General features: G+C 46.8%; 1 protein-coding gene across 3 annotated transcripts in view; it reads left to right on the forward strand.

Annotated features, from left to right (window-relative positions):
• The window catches only part of Abl1 (ABL proto-oncogene 1, non-receptor tyrosine kinase), a 125610-nt gene that overhangs the window by 23963 nt on the left and 78463 nt on the right, over positions 1 to 23184 (forward strand). The window lies entirely within an intron of this gene.

Genomic DNA, 23184 nt, shown 5'->3' on the forward strand with positions numbered 1-23184 from the left:
GCTGCGGCCCTGGGTTGTGGTGCAGGGCTGTTTCTGTCTAAGCCCTAGTTGCCTCTGGTTCGGGCTGTACTCCTGTGGCCATTTGTGAGGAGTGTTGGCGCTTTTTACCACTTCATTCGTGTGTTATCATTTTGAGGATGTGTGCTGTTGGGAGTCTGATGAGACGCGCACACAGCTTTTCAGTTGTTACTGCAGTGGGGGCCCTTCCTTACACACTTCTGAGAAGTGTGATGGCTTCACCTGAAGTTGAGGCCCATTTAACCAAAACATATGAGCTTTTCTGCAGGGCATTCAGAAGATCAGAGACCGTTGCTTGATTTACAGATGATGGGCTGTGCATAAATACCCCATCTGAGACAGACACCAGGTTTTGTCATATCGTCTGTACCTGTGACAGCAGCTGTGGAGTGCTTCCTAGTGCTAGGCACTGCGCAGAGCTCTTGGCATATTTTTAAGTCACTAAATAGTGCTGGAGCCCTTGTTCTAAACCGCAAATTGAAGTTTGAGGTTCGTTATAAACCTATGTAGAGCTGGGATTGGTGGCACATGCCTATAATCCCAGCAGCTTGGGAAGTTGAGGCAGGAGGGTCCTGAGTTCAAAGCCAGCCTCAGCAATGTCGAAGTGCTAAGCAACTCTAAATAAAATACAAAAAAAGGCTGGGATGTGGCTCAGTGGTCTAGTGTCCCTGAGTTAAATCCCTGGTACAAAAACAAACAAACAAAAAAAACACCTATGTAAAACAATGGTCTCCATTAAAAAAAATTCTTTTGGGCAAGCAAATCTCTTCTGTATGTATCATATATACATACACATAGCCTAGTATCATGTGCTATTAAGATATTTTGTGTATTATGAAGCATTTATAGGAACTGAGATTGTAGCTCAGTAGCGGAGCACTTGCTTAGCATATGAGAAGCACTGTGTTCAATCTTCAGTACCACATGAAAATAAATAAATAAAAATAAAGGTATTGTGCCCATCTACAACTAAAAATATTTTTTAAAAGCATTTATTTTTTAAAAAAATATTTATTTATTTTTTAGTTCTCGGCGGACACAACATCTTTGTTGGTATGTGGTGCTGAGGATCGAACCCGGGCCGCACGCATGCCAGGCGAGCGCGCTACCGCTGAGCCACATCCCCAATCCTAAAAGCATTTATAAAGTAAAAATTAAGATGAAATAAATTGTAGTTTAAATATTTTAAAAATGTGTTATGGTATGAATTTGTTTCTAAAAATTGTTATTGAGAGTAATATGACTGAATATGTTTTATTATTCTTTAAAATCTTACTTTAGCATTTGCCATACAGCTATTTTATTATCTTATGCTGTTCCTTCTCCTCCTCCTCCTCCTCCATACTGGGGATGGAACCCAGGGGTGCTCTATCATCACAGAGCCATATCCCCAGCCTTTTTAATTTTTATTTTGAACAGAGTCTTGCTAAATTTCTGAGGCTGACTCCTAACATGCAATCCTCCTGCCCCAGACTCCCTAGTCACTGGGATTACAGGCATGTAATGCTACACCTAGCTCTTTGCTAGTCCTTTTCAATAGAGGAAATTAAAATCAGATTGGGGTGGCCTAATGCAGTCATTGCCAGAGTTTTGTTTGAAGTTTTGGGGTTGAATGTTTTTTTACCTGTTCAGTTTTATCTGGGAATAAGTGGACAAGAAAAGTAAGGAGGCGAGAAGGGCATTATCCCTTCTTCCATATCTTAAATTGTTTGGTGCGAAGACACTACTGTCGGGCCTGCTGGTCTACCTGGTGGAGCACCTGCTGCTTTGATTTGCTGCTGCCTAGTTTCCTAAAGCCGGGATCGGGCTAGCTACAGCAGGGGCCTAGATATCTCCCTGTTCTTGCCCTCCCTTTTGCTTACATACCTGGCCTGTGAGGAAATTGGTACTCCTGGAGTGAGGGGAAAGTGACTTTCACATGCAGGTTTCTCATTCTGAATTCTTTCCTCCAGATTTTAGTCTGCATTCTTTTGATAACAGACCTCAGCTCTTATTGTTTGAAATGCTTGTGGGAAAATGTTTCTCAATATTGAAATCTGATGTTTCTTATCTTATGGAACTCCAGAACTGTCAGGTTATTACATTCCTGCTCATTTGATGGTGGCTAAAATTCCAACTTGCCTGAGGCAGGAGGATCACAAGTTTGAGGCCAGCCTTAGCAAATGAGGGAGGCCCTAAGCAATTTAGCAAGACTTTGTCTCAAAATTTAAAAAAAAGAAGAAGAAGAAGAAGGTGACAACAAATTGAAGATGAAAAAAGTAATAATAGAGCAGACCTGGACAAGTCAGCTGGGACCATGTGCCAGTGTTAAGCTAACCTTCCCAGCTGTGGCTTCGTCTCACAGACCTGGAACACAAACAAGAGCACAAACTCTAGAATGTAGAGGAGTTGCTGTTCCTTGGCAAGTTCATGCTTCTTTGTCTCCTTGTCAAATAGGGAGGTAGAGGTGACATTAAGATCACAGTTTTATCTGAATTCAAATGCCAGATGACCACTTACTAGCAATGTGACCTCACTTAGCAAATATAGGGGACCGACAGTGTCCTCTGTGCTTTGCTAGAAAGCATGTCTACCTCGCCAGACAGGAGTAGTCCTAACCTCTCTGAGTGTTTGGTTCCTAATTTGCTAAATGAAAATCATAGAACTGGGAGTAGAGCTCAGCGGTAGAGTGCGTGTGCTGAGCATGCCTGAGGCCTTGGGTTCATCTCTGCCATATATATACCTGAGGTCCACTGGTTACATCAGTTACGGTGTCTGTACTATTTGGAGAGCCATTTTCCAGCCTACTGTGCTTGGGGAAAGATCTAGGCATGTGTATTACTGGGTCATGTGGTTAAGTGTGTGTTTAATTTTATAAGAAACTGCCAAGCTGTTTTGCAGAGTGGCAGTCATTTTATGTTCCCACCGGTGTCCTTGCATCCAGAATTTCTGGCATTCTTATCAGAATTTGGTCTTGTCAGAGTCCTTCACCTTAGCCATTAAGTGGGTATGGTATTTAGATTTTCAATTTGTTTTTCCCTGATGACTAGTGAGGTTGAGTATCCATGTGAAAATCTCAGACCCTTTTAATTTTCCTTTTTTATTATCTTCATAAATATGAGTGAAAAGATCATGAACTGAGTCACAGCTAAAGAAGGAGCGTGCTCCTGTCTTAGGCCAGACCCTTGCCTAGCAGCACACACACAGGCGCCGAAACTCCCCTCTCCGTGCGCCGTGGAGCTTGCCTGTCAAGTTTTTGAACAAGTCCTTAGATTCTGAGGAGATTGTTACAGAGCTTTTTAATGAATAATAAAGAATCTAAATCAGGCTTACTCTCTACCAAATTATCTTTTGTTTTAAGTATTTTTTTTTAGTTGTAGGTGGATACAATACCTTTATTTTTTAGGTGTCTGTACCATTTGGAGAGCCATTTTTCAGCCTACTGAAAGGATCGAACCCAGGACCTCACCCATGCGAGCATTCTACCTCTGAGCCAGAGCCCCAGTCCCAAGAAGTTTTCTTTTAAATATTTATTTTTTAGTTGTAGTTGGACACAATACCTTTATTTTATTTATTTATTTTTAAATTTTTATTTGGTGCTGAGGATCGAACCCAGGGCCTCGCATGTGCTAGGCGAACACTCTACCGCTGAGCCCCAATCCAGCCCTTACATGAGAAGTTTTAAGGCCACTGTCACCATAACTCAGGTGTGGAATAGGCTTATTTTTTTCTGCCAACAGGCAGTTCACTGGCTTGACAGTGCTGTAGATCGGGGACATTTAATCATCTTTTATTCTAGATTGTGAGCCCTGGCTGTTTCTTTCTTTTCTTGAATTGGTGGCATGTGCAGACCTGGTTGGGAGCTGGCTCCCTGTCAGTTCTCCTAGAAGCTGCCTCTGGGCCCTGGGCCCTGGCACGGGCGTTTTCCTCGCTGTGTGGTTAAGTGAAAGAGCGCCTGTAGCTCAGGTTGCTCACCCACTGTTGCAGCAGGCTGAAGAGGCCACGTGGCCACCTCAATGGGCTGTTTCATTCTTCTCAACTTTTAAGATATTGTATATTTTTGAACACAACAAAATTGCTGCCTTTGCCAGCCTCCTGTAGATGGAAGTTGCTGGACTCCAGCTGTTGCTCTGCTCTTGCTCTTCACCCCGGGGTAATCCTGCCAGTGTGGGGGACACCTCAGTTATGTTGTGCCACATAGACGTTAGGGCTGTGGGAGTTGAAGGGAGGAGAGGATGTATTTACTGTTACTACTTGCCGAAGGACCTTCACATGTCTAAAAGAACCTTGTACGTGTGGTGCCATTCCTCTGCTGGCCTCTGCCACGTCAGCATTGGTGACTGAGTTCAAACATGGGATGCCTGGTCTGCATCACTTCCACTTGGCTGTAGGGAGGGCATGGGTCGTGAGTGTCCAGGGGGTTCTAAAAAGACAATGCCTTGTACTCATGATTGTGGATTTGGTCGTTTGGAATCCCAAGCCCTCATCCTGCGCAGAGCTGGGCTCCCCCTATGGCCTGCCTACAGTGCCACCCTCTCCACAGGCTGCCCGAGCATGCCCACCACAGGGCAGCTGCTTTCCCCAGGAGCTGCCACGTGTTTTCTGACCTAGCCTCAGACACCGCTGTGGGTTCAGTATGTCGCACTGGTTATGCAGGGCAGCCTCTTCCGTGCGGGAGGACCCTTACTACACAAGTGGGCTGGGCATCGTTGGGGACCATCTTGGAGGCTAGCTACTACACTGCCCAAAATAGTACCCAGGGGTGTCTCACTGCCAAGCTACATCCTTAGCCCTTTACTTTTTATTTTGAGACAGGGCCTTCCTTGGTTGCCCAGGCTGACCTTGAATTTGCCCTAGTCTCTCTAGTCACCGGGATTATATGAGTGTGGACCACCACCCAGCTTTAAATGAAAGAATACGTCTATAAAGTGAATGAGAAAAAGTCCTAGAACAGGTGAGCCTTCAAAAAAAGTCTTGATTACAGTTGTGTTTTCTTGTTGCTACCATCACCACCACCACCTCCTCCTCTGCCAGCACAAGGGAGGATGAACCTAATATAATGGGGTCAGGGTACCCCCAGGAGACACTGGGCAGACTGGACTGATGAGCAGCTGTGGAAGGTGAGGGCGTCCAGGCCCTGGGGCAGTGTGTGTGAAGGTTCTGGGTGGGAAGGGCAAGGCGAGCAGGGCCACAGGGTCAGATGTGCCCATCCCCTGCGCTTTAGGGAGACTTGTTGTCCAGGACTAAAGCTGAGCTCGGTCCAGCCACAGTGCAGGAGGTGGGGGTGTGTTCTGCCAGGTGAGGTTTTCCTGCTCCACCCATCTGTCCAGCACTCTGTCAGTTGCTTTATTTTTCTGGCTGGAGGGAAATAAAGGTCTGTGCCTTTTGTCTGGAACTCATTTCTGCTGTGGACATTTTTCATGTCCGAGGTTCCTTCTTCATTGGGGGGACTGTGCTTTGCTTCTCTCCTGGCAGCCTCATGTTTGGTTTATCAGTAGGATCAGATTCTTGTTCTGACTGATGCGTCCAGTGACTGGAATCTCTACAGATCTCTCTTCCTGGGGCACCTCCGGCACACTGTGTGCATGTAGGCAAGTGTGTTGTGTTTGGTGCCCTCGACACCTTGGGTTTGGATGGATCTTATTGTTTCAGAGGATGCAAGTAGAATGAGTAGTGCACTGAGCTGCCCGTCCGCCCGATTGGCCAGTGCGCCACCCATTTTCAGACTGCGATGCTTTGCCAGGAAGATTTCTTATGTTAAGTATGAATGATATGTTTTCCTCTGAATTTTCTGAGTCTCTTCTAGGTCTTCCTGAAATCACTGAAAACATTTTGTGCATTCCTGTGTTTGGGTGTGTGTGTGTGTGTGTGTGTGTGTGTGTGTGTGTGTAGATATATTTTGTTTGTTTTCTGTTTTGTTGTCATTTGTTTGCCTTTCAGGGAGGTCCGTAGCCTATAGCAGTTTTTCTTTCTTTGTTTTGTTAAATATTTATTTTTTAGTTGCAGTGGACTCAATACCTTTATTTTATTTATTTATTTTTATGTGGTGCTGAGGATGGAACCCAGGGCTTCGCTCGCGAGCGCTGTACTGCTGAGCCACAACCCAGCCCCTCTAACAGCTTTTCAAGGGGCTCCTGCAGAGGTGGAAGGGGGGGCTTTGGGTCAGTGGTAACTACTCTGTCAGCAGCCTGGGGACGCCTGGCTGCTGTTCTGCTACCCCCCTGCAGACTTCTCTAAGGAGGAGGGAGTGTTATACAAAAGGGCAGAGGTCTGCCATGTGGAGTTACATGGAGTGTGTGGCTAGTTCGTGACTCGTCCCCTGATCCTCCATTGATAGTCAGTGTAGTTGTTTGTTCTTTTTCCCTCAGAATTTTCTTCAAGATCTATCTGTATACTTTCTAATTATTTTTTAGGATAAATTTCTAGAAGTGGAATTTCTGTAGCAGGAGAACAGGTCCTTTTACAGGCTTTTGATCCCATTTTGCTAACTGCCTCTCTGGAAAGTGCTTCAGACATCGGTGTACCTGTGCACAGCGATGACTGGCCAGTATTTTTTTTCTTTTTACTAATAAGGAAGTGAAGCATTTGGGGGCATAGTGCCAGGATCGCACCTGGCAGCCCCTGTGTTGCTAGTCCGCCTCTGTGGGTCCCCAAGGCCCTTTTGTGCCCTCGTCTGTATGCCACAGGTTTAACACTTCAGCAGTTATGGAGACCTTCGAAAGCCATGGGGAATCCAGCAGGCCACAACAGTCTGTCGGGTTTTCCTAATCCTGGCACCGGCCAGACTGTGTGGCTTGGTGGGGAATCTGCTCCTCAGCAGAACTGGGCGAGGAAGCAGTCACGAGGATGGGGTGTTGGTCTTATTTTGAGAACCTCCCTGAGAGGAAAGAGCAAAGAATTGGGCAAATTCATCAGAATCGCAGTTGGTGGAGTGGAGACCAAGTGGGTGCAGGTCATCGCCCACGACCAGTTTCCCAGGGTTGCTGAGAAACTGCTGCTCAGGAGCTTCCGATTGTCAGGGCCCTGGGGCCATGGTGTGCGTTGGTGCCCTGGGAGGAATGTGACCGTGGCATTCCCCAGCACATACCAAGCACACTGGGCCTCCCGCCGCACCCCGGCCAGCGCATTGTGGATGTGCTGGATGACCCAAGTGGCCCACAGCACCCTGCGTGGAAAGCGGGAACTGCTGGGAGGACAGGGGCCTGTAGCTTGGGAAGAGAAAGCACAATCGCAGTCATACTTCTGAGTCGGACCCAAGAAAGGAATGGTAAGCACGCGGCAAAAGGCAGACCTAGCAAGATTGGCTTCTGACAGAAGTGGACGGCCCTTGGTGGGCATCCAGGTGACTGTCAGTATAGCTGGTCAGGATTCCAAGGCACCCGTCCCTGTGTTTGCAGATGCAGCAGTGCAGGTGCTGGCCAGGCCTCTCTTTCCAGCTCAGGGCTTCTCACGAAGCCTGCCCTTCACATTCTGGCCAGGGCCAGGTCTGTTTTTGATGGCTTAGGCCAGGGGAGAGGGTGACAGCCTACAGCTGGGGTATCCTGGCCCCCACCCTGGCTTCTCTCCCACATCCATGCAGCAGTGAACCTCCAGAATAAATCCTACACCTACAGCTGCCCCACAGTTTGCCGTCCTCCCTGGCCCCACCCTGCCACCTCTCTGTCCTGGAAAACTTCCTGGCCTCCTGTTGCCATCTGGGCCTGCTCACTTTCCACTGGCAGCAACCTGGCCCCATGAGTTACATCAGACCTCCTCACTCCCCAGGCTTCTGCCGCCAGTGACACCCATCTCAGAGCGGAGTTCCAGCTCCTCTCTGGGCTGTGGACCCTGCAAGGACTGGGTTCCCCTCTTGGCCTTCACCTCCAGCTGCTCCCTTTGCTGCAGGTGCTCTTCCCTCTTACTGCAGCCCTGGGCCCTGCCCTTCACCCTACCCTGTGTGCTCATTTAGATCCATGCAGGCCGCAACCCAGGTGATAACTTCTCAAAAAAATCTTCCCTGCTGACCCTGGGTAGAGTTCCTGCCCAGGGCTCGGGGGCTTCGCCAGCTTCAGCTCTTTATCTCCTGTGCCCTTCGGATTGCTTCATAGCACTGTCTTCTGAAATAGCCTCATTCACTTCTTGATGTAGTCGTTTGTCTGCTCTAGAATGCAAGGATGACCTGGCCCTTGGCATCCCGTTTTTCTAAGGGTTCAGATGGCCTCAGAATGCCTAGAGAGTCTGACCTCATACTCAGTACCACGTTTTTAGTTCTGTAAGCACTGCAGATTGCATGAGAAACACACTTGACTCTTCACACCAGCCAGCCACAGCTCAGCTCTCCAAACACGCACACGTTCACTCACACAAATAGAAAGAGCCACCTGTATGTCTTTTAAACAGAAAGAGCCGCCTACCTGTATTTGAGCAAAGACAGTTTCACACAGAAGAAAACATTAAAATTTGTATACCTCCTGGCTTGTCAAACTCAGTCATCAAAATTTAGACTGAGGGAAACTTTCTAGAAAAAATGACTTGGTTTAATTAATGAGTAATTTGCAAGGAAAAAAATGAAATTGAACTTTGTAAATTTAAAAATTAGAATATTTTGAGAGGCTGAGTGGGGGATCACTTGAGCCTATGAGTTTGAGACCAGCTTGGGAAACAGACCCCCAACTTAGAGAGAAAGGGAAAAGGAAGGGAGGAAGGGAAGAGAAGGAAAGAGAGAGGAGAGAGGACATTTTAAAATATCGTTGGTTATTTTTTTAGCTGGGTGATTTCATCCCACCAAGCCTTACATTTTCACATGGCAGCTTTTCTCTTCAGTGCCTCTTAAAACTGGAGAGCTGGTCCTGGCCACCCCCACCCCGCCCCCGCCCCCGCCGACTGCCTGGCCTCTGCTAGCAGTAGAGCTTGCAGCCTCCTTTCTGTCTCCCCTTGATGGGGCAGGGATTGCTGCATTTGTAAACACGTGAGATAATTTGTGCTTTGCTAAGTTACAACCTCATGGAGTCACAGTGTGAACCGGCGAATGGCAGCAAGGTGGAGCGAGCTTAGGAAGGTTTTCCCTAGTGGGAACAAAACTTCCCTCTGGAGCGTCAGGGATGGTTCACGAACGTCCTCAGGCCCACAGAGGTGGAAGACACGCGGCACCCAGGAGCAGAAACAGATGCTTCCACCTGTGACTGCCAGTCTGCCTGAGAGCCCTGCTGATGCCCCCAGAGGCCTTGCCTCAACCCCAACTTGCACTGGTCAGGAGGGTTGTTGCTCTTAGAGGGGAGGTAGTAAGCCGGGTGCTGCCAGGGCTGTCTGACACAACATCGAAGCACCTGGTACCCAGCAGACCTGGCCTGGAGTTCGAATCTGTAATGCGAACGGAGTAGGTTGCCTTAGAACCTCTGCAGGAGGCCTAACTTAGAACAGCTGGAAAACCTCAAATGTTCATTAATGGGGCGTGGCTAAGTCAATTGTGACTAATATACAGGGTAGTTATAAAGTTAGTAAAGGCCAAAGGTCTAACTAGAGTAGTTCAGTTATAGAGAAAAAAGTCTAATCAGTTGTTGTTTAACTTTTATAGAATGCAGCTTCCTTAGCTTCTGGAAGCATAATCAGTATTTAATTTAGAGATAAAAACCATGGCCTTAGTCTTTTATTGTATTTTATTTTGTTAAATCTTTGAGTCAGTTTTATTGAGGTATATAATCGCATTCAGTTAGAAATCACCCTCTTCACTGTAGGGTTCAGTGACCTTGACAAGTGAGATAGTTGTGAAATCACCACCGAATTCAGGATCCAGAACAGCTCCATCGCCCTACGCTTTCCTTGCTAGGCCCCTTGGTGGGGTCCCTTCCGGCCACCCTCAGCCCCTCCTGGCAGCCACTGGCCTGCTTTCTGTCCCTGTGTTCTGCCTCTTCCCAATGTCTTCTCGACACCCTGATGACCGTGAGTGTGTGGTTTTGAGTCTGCCTTCTTTCACTCCAGTCATGAGTTGTGCTCCCTGGTGTGACAACCACAGTTAGTATGTCTCTTTGTCTACCAGCGTCAGGACTATGCTCCAGGCCTCGGGGGCACAGGCAGACTTATGGCTTTTGTTGTCTTTATTTCAGTCACTTGTGCCTCTTTAAAAAAAAAAAAAAAAAAAAAAAAAACCCTGAAAAATTGTTAAAATTTATAATATGGTCTGTTATTCCGAAGTCCTCATCTGGGGGGGTTGAGGCTGTAGCTCAGTGGCAGTGTGCTCGTCTAGCATGCGTGAGGCACTGGGCTCCATCCTGAGCACCACATAAAAATAAAGACAATAAAGTCCATCAACAACTAAAAAAAAATATATATATATAAAGTACTCATCTGGAAAGAGTTGTATTAAATACATATATTTTGGAAGTTTTAAAATTTTATTATTAAAATCACCATTACATAGTGCTTCTGTGTGTCAGCCTCTTTCTAAATAATGCTTTGCAAATACTTGTAAGCTGCTAGGACAGTTGAAAGGCTAGGACAGCAAGTCTAAATCTATGTCTGTTAAAAAAAATAAAAATTTCAAAGTCTCTAAATAATCTGTATTTCATGTAGAACAGAAGAGCTTTGAAACAATACAGAGAGGTAGGAGGCAGGGTTGCAGACCCTTGAAATGCCACTCTTCAAATTCTTTAGGAAAAGGTCAGAACATGAATCCTCCAGAAGGGGACAGAGTTTTAATACCTGAACTTGAAAGTTTGATGATTATAAAAATAATTTATAGGGCTGGGATTGTGGCTCAGCAGTAGAGCGCTTGCCTGGCATATGCGAGGCCCTGGGTTCGATCCTCAGCACCACATATAAATAAATAAATAGAATAAAGATGTTGTGTCCAACTACAACTAAAAAAATAAATATTAATAAAAAATAATTCTGGGCCTGTGTAGTTTGCTCCCTTGTTTTCAAGTATAACATCTTCAATTGTTGTCTATATTATTGAAAGTGTACTAAAAACTTCAGCCACATGGTGGCGCTATCTTAAAAACTCAAACGACCTGGTAGACCGCCATTGAGTGGGAGGCATGGAATTGATGAGGGCAGCTGGAGTGCTGGTGTGTGTTCTGACATTGGTGTTAGCAGGTTTTTTTTTTTTTTTTTTTTTGGCGGGGGGGGGGGGGCGGACAAGGGGAATTGGGATACAGGTCTTTGCTGTTTTATTGGCCTAATAAATTACACACGTCAGAAGGTGGGAGCATTTGTCCTTTCTTAGGCACAATGACATTTATGTACATTAACTTATGCTGTGGATTTTAGATGTTCTGGATATCTTCACTTGAAAGGTTGTGCGCCTAACAGGAGAAAGAACACATCTGCAACACAACTTCACAGATATTTCTCCTTCCAAAGTTGGAGTTTAAAGAAGAATGCTGCCTTGTAACTATTATAGAGACAACAGTGCTCACATTTTTGTCGTGGTCTCTTGAAGCAAAGCATGCTTAGCATTTAGATTCAAAATGGATACTTCTAAGCAGTTGTGGTGACTGACTGGATTTCAGTCCAGTGCGTCCAAGGCTGGGCGGCTGGCCCCTGTGGGTCTTCACGAGGGCGAGGCCCTCTCTCCCAAACACTTGCATTTCCTTGATGGATTTCCACTCCAGCATATGTTCATTGATTTATTTGCCAAGTATTTACTGTTTGTTTGTAGAGTGTGAGGCATTGTGCTAGTGCTGTGGGCCATTCAGAGATGGCCTGGTTTTCAGGGGTTGAATGGAGAAAATGGAACCTCAGACGCTGAGCTCAAATGCTAGTCGTTATTGGGTTTATGTTAGTAATAAAGGTAGGAAGAATTACAGAGGTCAAACCAGGTGTGATGGTGCACACCTAGAGTCCTAGGTACTCCGGGGGCTGAGGCAGGAGGATCAGTTGAGCCCAGGACTTCAGGACGTCTGTGACACTGGTGAGACCCTGCATCAGGAACAAACAACAAAACCATAGTGTTTGAGGGGAAAGAGACTGCTCCTCACTAGGGTGATTTATTAGGGAAAAAGATGGGTATGATCTCTGGTGGGAGTTGAGGGAGGGAATCTGGGCAGCCGAAGAGACCTGGGGTCCTGAAGTGACACTTCCAGACTCCCTGTCAAAAGGAAGAAAAGGGTGTATAACAGGGGACACAGAATCTGGACAGAGGGAATGTCCTGAGGAAGGAGGGGGAAGGCAAACACAAGGGCTCGGGGATCTGGTTAGGAGCTTACCTGTGCTCACCTGAGGGGATTTTGAGTGAGATGGGTAACATGAGAGGAACTCGAGGAGAACCTAGCATTGTCTTCAAACAGGAGGGAGACTTGCTGCCAGTAGAGGAGCTGAGCTGCCCTGAAGATCCACCTGATGAAAACATTTGGACATGAACTTGCAAGAAAAGAGGGAAGTCTGTACAACCTCTTAAAACAGAGGATGGGTTTAGGGTTGTGGCTCAGTGGGGACACCTGCCTAGCGTGGGGAGGACCTGGGTTCTATCCCCAGCACTGCAAAAACAAAGAACAACAAAGGACGGGCTGGAAATAAGAGGGACAGGCTACAACTAAAGCCATCTTGGAGTCATTTGCTGATTTCAGTAACCAAGAGGTTCTCCCCCCCCCTTTATTGAGGTATAATTGACATAAAATAAACTGCACATAGTAAAATGTACAATTTGATGAATCATGACATGTACACCCTGAAACCATCACCACAATGAAGGTAGTGAAGTACCCATCGTCTTCAAAAGTTTCCCTCGTCCACCCCTCTCCATTCCCATTAGTCACTTGACCTGTGTCTGTCATCATATTTGTTTTCATTTAAATAAAATTATACAAAATATAGCCATATCTCATGACCTCGGCTCTGTTTGACAAAACTGTTTGAAACCCACCCATGTTGTGTTGTTCGCATTTGGGTCTGGAATGTCCCTCAGGGTTTCATGTGTTGAAAACACTGGTTCCCACTGCAGCAAGGTTCAAAGGTATCTTGGGGGGGGGGCTTTTAAGCCACGATTGGATCACAAGGGTTCTGACCTCTCAGTGGATTAATTCACTGGTCGCTGATGGACTTCTGGGAGGTAGGACCTAGTTGGAGGAAGTGTCCTGGGAGGGTTTTTCTTGTCCTTGGCCCCTTCCTCCCTTTTTCTCTCTTTCTGGCTGCCACGAGGCAAGCCATTTCCTCATGCCCTTCCACCTCACTAGGCCAGAGAGGCTGGTTGGTTTAGACCTCTGAAACCTTTTAACTTTATTTTCCTCAAAAACTTTTTTTCTCGGTCACAGCAATACAAAGCTGATTAACACATTGTATCAGTAGTTTAGTTCTTTAATGCCGAGTGCTAACTGTTCCATTGTGAGTGTGTGTGTGTGTGTGTGTGTGTGTGTGTGCGCACCATTATTTATTTATTCACTTGTCAGTGGGCATTTGGATTTTTTTCCTTTTTTAGGCTATTACAAACAAAGCTGCTAGAACACTTATAAGTGAATCTTTGTACTGACATATGCCTTCTTTTCTCATGGCCAACAGGAATGGAATGGCTGGTAATATAGTAGGTGCCTGTGAGACCTAGATTTTAAATACTATTTGAGGTACAGAAGACAAAATCTTGGGCTATGGTAAAAAGGAGTTGGAACTGAGACTACCATCTAAAGCTGGGATAATTACAGGGCAACCTCTAGCAAAATAGTTGTCTAGAAAAATAAGCACAACAGACAGAATATTATGAGAAATTTGTCTGACTCAGCTCGCACTTTCGGAGGAAAGGAAAATCTCCCTGGATAATTTCTGTTCTCAGCCTGCCTTTGTTTGAACTTTGAATTTACCCAGCCTATGTTGTTTGGGGAATTCCAAGAAGACGAATTATATTGAAGAGATCCTAGCTTGCTGAAGTTCCTGGTTAGCTGGCAGAAGTCAATTCATATCCTCTTGGACTATGCCCACCTTTTCCCCAGCCTCACAGGGTTCCCACAGATAAAGCTGCTCCAATTATGAGCTTACAATCTAAAACTTAAAAACACGAGAAAAACATGTGTAAGAGAGCAGAAGAGTGAGCAGCAAGAGCGGGAAAACTAGAATATAGTTTTAGATATTAAAAAATCATCCAGAATATAAAATAATGGCTTTTAAAACATTTAAGGAAATAAAATGCAAAACAGAAAATAAGATCTGTGAAGAGGGATCTGAAGGAATTGAAAAAGAGCTAAAAAAGAAATGAAAGATAAAATCAGTGAAATTAAAACCACAATAGATGGGCTAAACTTCAGGTTAGACACAGCTGTAGAGAGATTTAGGAAATTGAGGGGTAAAGGTAGACAAATCCTACAAAATTTAGCACAGCCAGAAATGAAAAATACAAAAGTTGAATCTAAAATGAAGAAATGAATGAATTTTTAAACTACAAGGCACAAAGGACAATAATAAATACAGGTGAGAAGCAGTATTTGAGAAGATAATGCTGGAAAATTCCCAAGCATGTTGAAAAGCAAGATTCTTTTACATTTAGGAATCAGAAAATCTGAAGGTAATAAAAGCCCAAAGACAGAAAACCTTAACAATAATCACACAGAAACTGACTGCCCCCCAGGAGTTCTGTTGTACTGAAAGGAGGCTTCTCTACAGCAACTGTGGAAACAGAAGACAGGAAGAGCATCTTGAAAGTGTGAGAGAGGGTCAGTGTCAACCTGGAATTCAAGCACAGTTGAACAAGTAAGTAATGAAGGCATGATAATGATATTTTCAGACCAGCAAAAACTGAGTGTTCACTTCCAACAGACCCTCACAAAGGAAGTTTTATACCTTTAAAAAAGAGAAAATGACGCAAAAAGGGAGAAAGTATACAAGGCAAGGAGTGCCCAACAGCAGCAGCAGTGTGGAGTGAGTGGGCTGAATCCAACGGGAGGGTTTGAATATCAGATATTGATGAACTATGACCCTTTTTAAATGAAAAATCTCATCTCCCCTCAGTCCTGCAGTGCCACAGAGCAGCCTCCAGGGGTGGTGCCGCAGGCTGCCTGAGGGGATCAGCCTTAGAGTCCTGTGAACCCCCACCCGCCCCAGCCTTGCCTGCAGGTGTCCTGGGTGAAGTCTCCAGCTCTGCCTGTGGCAGGCTGGTGTGTGGCGGGTGGCCCTGGGCTGGGAGGAGCAGCAGAGCCCCTGCACAAGGGGGTGCCCTTTTTTGTACCCCCCCCCCCCCCCGCCAGGGGATGGAACCCATGAGCCACACCCCCGGCCCTTTTTGAGAGGGGTCTCACCTAGTTGCCCAGGATTGCCTGGAACTTGCCGTTCTCCCGACTAAGCCTCCCAGGTCTCTGAGGTTACAGGTGTGCACCACCACAGCCAGCAAGGTCGCAAGGTCATGCTCCTTAGAAGGACTCTTTTTTTCTTTTTAATATATATTTTTTAGATGTTGATGGATCTTTATTTTATTCATTTGTTTATATGTGGTGCTGAGAATCAGACGCAGTGCCTCACACATGAGCTACAACCCCAGCCCCTAGAAGGGCTCTCTTCCTGGATAATTTAATGTTGGCCCTCCTGGATCTTTGTGTTGGGGGCCGGGGTGTTTTCTGGGTTTGGGGAGATTTCTTTGACCATTTTCCATTCATTTACTTTTTTTTTTGCCAGTCACTATTTTTAACTCCCAAAGCTCTTTCTCATTTTAAAAATCTTTTGAAAGCACCACACTCTCAATTACTGGATGGTTAATTGAGAATTATGATTAAGATATTTAAATATCAGATATTGATGAACTATGATCTTTTTTAAATGAAAAATCTCATCCTAAAGTCAGTTTCTAATTACTTGTTCACAGAACAGTCCCACTGTCAGGACATGGTAATATCCTTTGGCCTAAGCAGCTGCCAGGTGAATGAGAACCGATCTGTAGTTGCAGTGTCCCCACGGAGATGTGTGTGCAGCTTGTCAGGTGGTTCATATGGTAGTTAAGGCAACGAAGACCAACTGAGGGAGGAAGGATGCGGTCCTGGAAAAGTGGCAGTGTGTTTTAGCTACTTTAGTTTTCCCGCGGCAGAATGCTCACTGCGGAAATCTTTGCCTCTTTGCTGCCTTCCACCATGTCTGCCTTGAGGTTGGAGCTTGCTGTTGTGGGGCATCGTGCAGGCCAGGGTCACCTCTGGAACCAGTCTGTAAGGCCTTGTCATAAACTAAGGTTCTAGTTTCCAGTGGTAACATATGAAGGACCTTTGTATCTGGGGAGGGGGCTTGTAAATTTCAGAGAAATTGATGAGCAGCGTGCATTTGGTGGTTAAGTGCCTTGACCAGCCAACCAAACAACACAGCACACATGCTATATAAGCCATCTTTTATGTGGGGGCAACTTTGGGTTTAAAGCAGTGTGGCACTCTGGCTGCTTTCAGGAGGCTAAGATAAGACAGCACACGGGGAAGGTGCATTTGATCTTGTGTTAATAGGGCACTGTGGATGCCTTTTATGATTCTGAGTGTTCTCAGACCACTGTGTGAAAGAGGTTGGCCTAGCTGTGCACCACTTACCACAGCAAGCACAGTTGCTATGGGTGCATCCTTTGGTGGTGGTTGTGTTCCAGGAAGAAAGGAAGGAAGCCGTAGCAACTTTGTGGAGTGTGGTGGCCCGCGGAGGCCGGGGGACCTCGCCTCTTCACCTTCATCATGGAGGTGGTGATGGTGGATCCTCTGGATGTGGCCGACCCCAGATGCGGCCTCTCCCAGCTTCAGTGTTTGCATCCTGCTCTCCTCACATTCACTCTTGCAGCTTCCGTTGCTAGTGAGCCACCCCTTCCCTGCTCCACTTGCTCCCTTTCTCCTGCGCCCCGTTGACACCTGACAGGAGGGGTTTTCTGTGGATAAGGTCATTTAGAGGCGGGAACTCCAGATGGGTGGTACTAACCTTTGCACTGGATTTTTATTTCTGTTCTTATCACACGAACAAGTCAGCCCCAGAAGGTAAGGTGGATTGTGAGTGGGCAGTCAGGTGGAGGTGAAGTCCCCCAGGGGATGGGCGAGATAAGGGTTTGACAGTCAAGCTCTTTTCCCACTGGAGAAGGCGATCCGACCCTGGTGAGCCTGAGGCGTGGACAGGACCCTGTGCTCCCTCCTGGCTTCGTGAGTGGGCCTGATGGATCTGCTGGCTCTGGGGCCGGCCTGCGCCTGTTTTGAAGTAATGCAGAGAACCCTACTTGCGTCAATCTGAAGATGGAGTGAGTCAGCGCAGTCCCAAGGGAGCGGTGATGGCTTCACACAGAAACTTGGAGTGAAAATAGCCGTGAATTTAAAGACATAGTACTTTCTTCCTATGACTTCATTTGGTGAGGATAAGAATAATTCACAGACAACGCTCCTTTAATGGCAGACCCTAAACACACGTGCAATGATTTTTTTTAACCTTCGGTATTCTCTTTAAATAGGACATTTGGTTGGGTGCTTGGTCTAAGTGGACACTGTTAAAATAATTCTCCACCTCACCCCGTGGCGTGGACTCTCCCTCTCCCTCCCATGCGCACACACAGCCCTCGGCTGCTTTGGGATTTCTTGGGGAACGTCAGAATGCTTTCCTTGGGCATTCTTGTCCTGCAGTCATGTTAACACGCACTTGGATCTTCAGTGAGAAGAACTGCCAGAGAAGAGTCTTCCATCTATTTTAACCTTTGACCATGTTTATATATATACTGTTTCAGCCTGAATTTCAACTGATATCTTTTAATAGAACTGTAGATAACATCTTACTAGTACAAGTACCAAGAGGATTTTCCAAATTCCTGCTTGAAGATATGTCTTTTATACTAGCAGATTTGCCAATTGCAATATTATCTGTTAGTATGTTCTAAGAGTACTTTATTTTGAGATTAGAGAATTCCCAGTGGCATTTTTTTGTTAACTGTCTAAATCTGTATTGCTCTTTTTCTCTTTATTCTCCCGAACAGTGAGGCTTCTGGACAGGAAGTGAGGGAGAGGAAGAAGCAGTATAGAATAATGTGGTGGCCTTCAGCCGTGATGGTGCAGGGATACCTAGGCTATGACGACGGGCCACTCACATGCACACACTCGTGTATATGTACATGTGTGAGTTCATACTTTCCTTTATTGTGGAGCACAGTGATGTTTGCTGTTTTATTTCATTTTGGAAAATGCTGACTGTGAGTCACCAGAGGATTTCATGACCAAGAATGGGTCCTGACCCAAGTTTGAAGAGACTGGTAGTGGTAAAGAGCATGAGCTGCAGTTGTGTACCCAGTCTAAACCCTGGCTCTTCCCTTCACTCTGGGATCAGACAGCCACTGTGTTCCTCTCTAAAGCTTTGGCGCCCACGCCTGAAGATGCAGGTGTGTGTGTAAACACACTTCCCTCCTGGGGCTGTCGAAAGGAGGCCTGGTGACAACATACTGTAGCCCTTGGAGCAGTGCCGCACAGGCCCCAGTGGCTGTTAGCTGCTGAGCCTGTGGGGCCCATCCTCGCGGAGATGCTGCAGCTGGGTTGGTCTCCTGGGAAGGCGTGGGATTCTCCTTCCTGAGGATGTTGAGGAGGATAGGTTGGAACTATCCCAAGCACTTACCTGTTATTTTCTCTTTCTTAGCTTTCTGGTTTTGTGTGTTTGTTTTTGGTACTGAGAATTGAACCCAGGAGTGCCTTACCGCTGAGCTACATTCACAGGCCTTGGTTTTATTTTTTATTTTGAGGCAGGGTCTTGCCAAGTTGCCCAAGCTAACCTCAAATTTGGAATCCTCTTGCCTCAGCCTCCAGAGTCATTGGGATTATGGGCATGCGCCACCAAGTCCAGCACTTGCTTAGCATTTTTAGTGAATATTGTCAGAACTGTAGAAAGTTGAAAGAATGGTCCACGTGTGGATTCTTCACCTGGATTCTTCAGCTCTTGGCCCTCGCTCCTACTCTTTCTACCTCTTCACGTGCAAACACCTCTCACTATACCACCTGGAAATTGGCTGAAAACTCATGATCATCAAGAACAAGGACCCTCTCCTACACAGCTGCCATGCTCAGGAAGAGCAGCTTTTGGGCTGGCCAGTGGTAGAGCACTTGCCTGGCACGTGCAAGGCCCTGGGTTCAGTCCCCAACACCGCCAAAACACTAGCTTAGTAGCATTATTCAATATCATTTTTTTCATTGTCAGGTACATTTTAAATCTGAGCCCTTCTTTTGCTCCCTGCGGCAAGGGTACGTGGGAGACAGGCAGGACCAGCCAGTCGTCTCCGAGGGGCTGAGCGAGAGGGTAAGTGTCGCGACCAGGCCGCCACCCAGCCTGGCCAAGAATCACACCGAGTCGGGAGTTGAGTCAACCAGAGAGGTGCAGCAATCTCAACTTTATTGTGTCAGGGACAAGGTTATATAGTGATAAGAGGGGGTAAGAAGAGACAGTAGTGAGAACCAATAAGGGGCAATTACATCACTATCACTAAGGGGCCTAGGCAGATTTCAGATTAAACCATTAGGCGGGGCTGAAGTCAGAAAAGCCTGCGCTCGCCAATCCAGCCAGGTCACGTATATGGAAATGCTCTGGAAGAACCCATGAGGCCACCTCAACCAACACCCAATAATGGCGGAGGTCCCAAGGGAGGTAAAAGGTCCCGACATCCTTCAGTGAATTTAAGATGGTCTTGATGAAGTTCCTTATGGAGTTGACAAATGAAGTAAAAAATAGCCACCTAGAGCTGGGCGAGATCTTGGGGAGGGGAAGGCCCTCTGCCTGTTTATTCTGCTGGTCTAGTCTGCTGGGCCCCAGGCCCTTTGCAGATGGACCCTGAGGCGTGGTTGCTGACCTTGCATTTTTTTCCCTTTGCCGAGCCCAGGGTCCTGACCTTGCCTAGTTCACTGCATTCACCCTGGGGTAGGTGTCAGACTCTCAACTTGAATTTCAGAATTCCCTTGCTGCTGCGCAATGCAAAAGAGGGAGGCTCCCTCTGAGTGCTACAATTCAGGCTGCCTTGCTGTGAGCGCTGCACCTGCCCTTTAACTTTGCTGCTGTTCCCCGTGGTGTGATTGGCGGTGGTCTCCCATGGGTGGTCTCCAGTTTCCATCAGGCAGTGGGACCAAAGCCACACTGATTTCCACCTGCCTTCCCTCTCTCCTGTCCCTGCCACTGTCTGTGCCAGTTACCAGTTTACTGCCTGTCATCTTCAAGTCCATTCTCCGTCACTGTCCTGCAGTTGGGGAGCAACTCTGTAACCGCGTGCGTCTCCTTTGCATCTAGCTTGGTGTTGGGCTTTGTTGGTGGAAGAGCTGAAGGAGCCCTGCGAGGCCATGGTGGAGGAGGCCTTCCTCTCCTGTATCTGGCAGGCTGGTTTCAGTGGGTGTGAGTCCCAGTGGCTGGGGTGCAGGATGCCCATTTCCACTCAACAGCCCTCACAGGCAACCCCAATGGGCGGTTCAGGGGACCAGCTCCAACCCACTCACGCCCTGCAGCACATTGCTCCACCACGTGGTGGCCACTCCCTGGGCTGCTCTGAATCACCCCTCTGGCAAGTGTCTCTACTGCCAGGCCATGTGTCTCTACTGCCAGGCCATGTTCCTGAGGAGCTGTGCTCTCTAAAGAGGTTTGGCCCTCAGCTTTAGGGTGGAGGGACAGCTCAGCCAAGCCTTAGCTCCTTCCATGTTGGCTCCCTCAGCTCTGGGTGGTAGTTGCGTTCCGCACATGAGACTTCTGCACCCCATCAGGTTTTCTCTTGCTTCTCTGTCTCATTGGTACCTGTAAGATTTTAATTTTATGGAAGTGAATGAGCAATGACAGGGACAAGCTAATGCCATTGAGAAGTTTTCATGACTGACATTTCCAAGAGGACGGTCATGCCGTGCCATGCGTGGCCACTGGGCAAAGCACGAGGTTTGGTCAGAATCAGAGGGATCGTGAAGGGAGCGCCCAGTCCAGAGCCTGTGCTGGGCTCCATGGGAAAGCAGCTTAGCATGGGTAATGCTCGTGGGCCTTGGGCCACAGCGGGGTAGCTGGCTCTGGGTGATTTAGGGAAGGAGAAATACTGGCTTTGTGTGTGAGAGTTAGCTAAGGAGGTAGTTTGGAGTGGGCTCTGGGTTGCAGGCTATTAGTTTGGCCCTGTGACTGGTGGGTGAAGGGTAGACAAATGAAGACTCTAAAGGACACAGTTAAGACAGTGTGTTAGCTGTAACGATATTTTGTTAGTTGATGGTTCCTTTTATTGAGTTCTTTTTTTCTTTTTGGTACCAGGGATTGAACCCAGGGGCACTTAACCACTGAGTCACATCCCCAGCCCTTTTAAATATTTTATTTAGAATCAGGCTCTTGCTGAGTTGCTTAGAGCCTTGCTAAGTTGCTAAAGCTGACCTCTATCCTCCTGCCTCAGCCTCCCAAGCCTGAGATAATGGGCATGCATTATGTGCCCAGCGTTATATTGGGTTTTCCTGTTGAAATAACTGAACCCAAACTGCTCATCATTTCTTCCCTTGACTTTGCAGGGAGGGAAACTGTTTGCTGGTTCTCTTCCTCCTTCTCCCTGACCTCTGGTGTGAGGGAAGGGCTAGATGTTGTATTTCTTTCTGTCCTCATAGAGCTCCTCCTGTGTCATTTCCTCCTCTGCCTAGTGCAGTCAACTTGTCCCAGAAGAGTGTTAAGTGATTTTGCCAAACCAAATAGTGCCGTGATGAAAATTTGCCATATTTTAGTCATTAGCTTTAAAATAAAGTTGTTATCATGTAATAATTTAATAAGTAGAAGAGCTAACTTGGACCAACATATATGGAAGAAAAGTGAAGAAGTGACTACTCAGAATAAAGACCATATCGCTACTTTTATTTATATATTATTTCTTTTTATATCTTGAAAGTTCCTTTATTCAGAACATGCACACTTAGGATCATTAGGGTTTTTGCTGAGTTAATCTCTATCATGAGTGGTGTTGCCTCCTCATCCCTGGTAATCGTTCTTGTTCTGAGTCTACTTGTGTTTTTCAGCTACTGCAGCTTTCCTTTATTTAGTTAGTTAGTGATACTGGAGATTGAACTCACTGAGTTACACCCCATCCCTCTTTGATTTTTATTTTGAGACAGGGTCTCACCAGGTTGCCCAGGATGGCCAACTTGCAGTCCTCCTGCCTCGGCCTCCCGGGTAGCTGGGATCGCAGCGTGCGCCCCGCACTCAGCTTCAGCTTCTCAGTAATGCTTGCATGGGATCTCTTTCCGTCCTTTCGCTTTCAGCTACCTGAGTTACTGCCCAGTGGTGAGCTATTATTGCTTTGAACTTGGAGCCAGGCTCAAGATAAGGACCGGGACAGGGCTGGGGGTGTGGCTCAAGTGGTAAGGCGCTTGCCTGGCATGCGCAGGACACTGGGTTCGATCCTCAGCACCACATAAAAATAAAATAGAAGATGTTGTGTCCACCGAAAAACTAAAAAAAAAAAAAAAAAAAGGACTGGGACTTTCTTGGTTCTCTTGGTCCTGACTCAGCCTTAGGCCAGTCTTATTTGCCTGGACTTTAGAGGTGGGTGTTCTTGGCATTGGGCACTTCCACCCTCTGGTTGGCAGGTTTCATTTCCTTAGGCCTGAGGTTGAGGCAGAATATCATGGTGAGTGGTATGGTACAGGAATCCTGCTCAGCTCAGGGTGGCTGGGAGGCAGAGACAGAGAAGGAGGAAAGGACCAGAAGAAGGGATGTCTTTCCAGAGCATGCCCTCAGTGACCTACTTCCTCCAACTAGGCCCTACTCCCTATAGTAGGGTCAGAGCCCTCATGATCCAGTCACTGCCTAAACCTGCCATCTCTGAACCTTGCTGTATGGGGGACCATGCTTTCAACACATGAGCTTTTGGGGGACATTCTACTTCCAAACCTTTAACACATTAACTTCCTAAAGATCACACTCGGTTCAGAACCTAGCTGGGACTTAAGCTCCAGTCATCTTTCTTCTAACCAGACTAGGTGGGAGCAAGAAGCTGATTTGCAAACAGAGCATTTCCATCCAGGAAGTATATGTAACGTGCCTTGGGGCTGGCTTCTGGCCAGGATCTACTCTACACTTTTGCCAGGACAGAGCCTCACAAATAACACAGCCTCACCATTGTTGCCCAGGATAGGGTGACTCTAATTCACACTTGTCATCTTGATTGCCCCCCACCCCAGTTTCCATTAGCTACTTTCTGCCCTGACATCAGGAGCCTTGTCAGATGTGATTTCCATTCTGCGTCCTGTGTGGCACAAGTAAGGATGTACTGAATGAGGAAGGCATAAGAGGACCTCAGATGAGTCAGAAACACTGAGTAGGGGCTGG

Source organism: Urocitellus parryii, chromosome 4, assembly GCF_045843805.1.
Source record: "Urocitellus parryii isolate mUroPar1 chromosome 4, mUroPar1.hap1, whole genome shotgun sequence".
NCBI classification, from domain to species: Eukaryota; Metazoa; Chordata; class Mammalia; order Rodentia; family Sciuridae; genus Urocitellus; species Urocitellus parryii.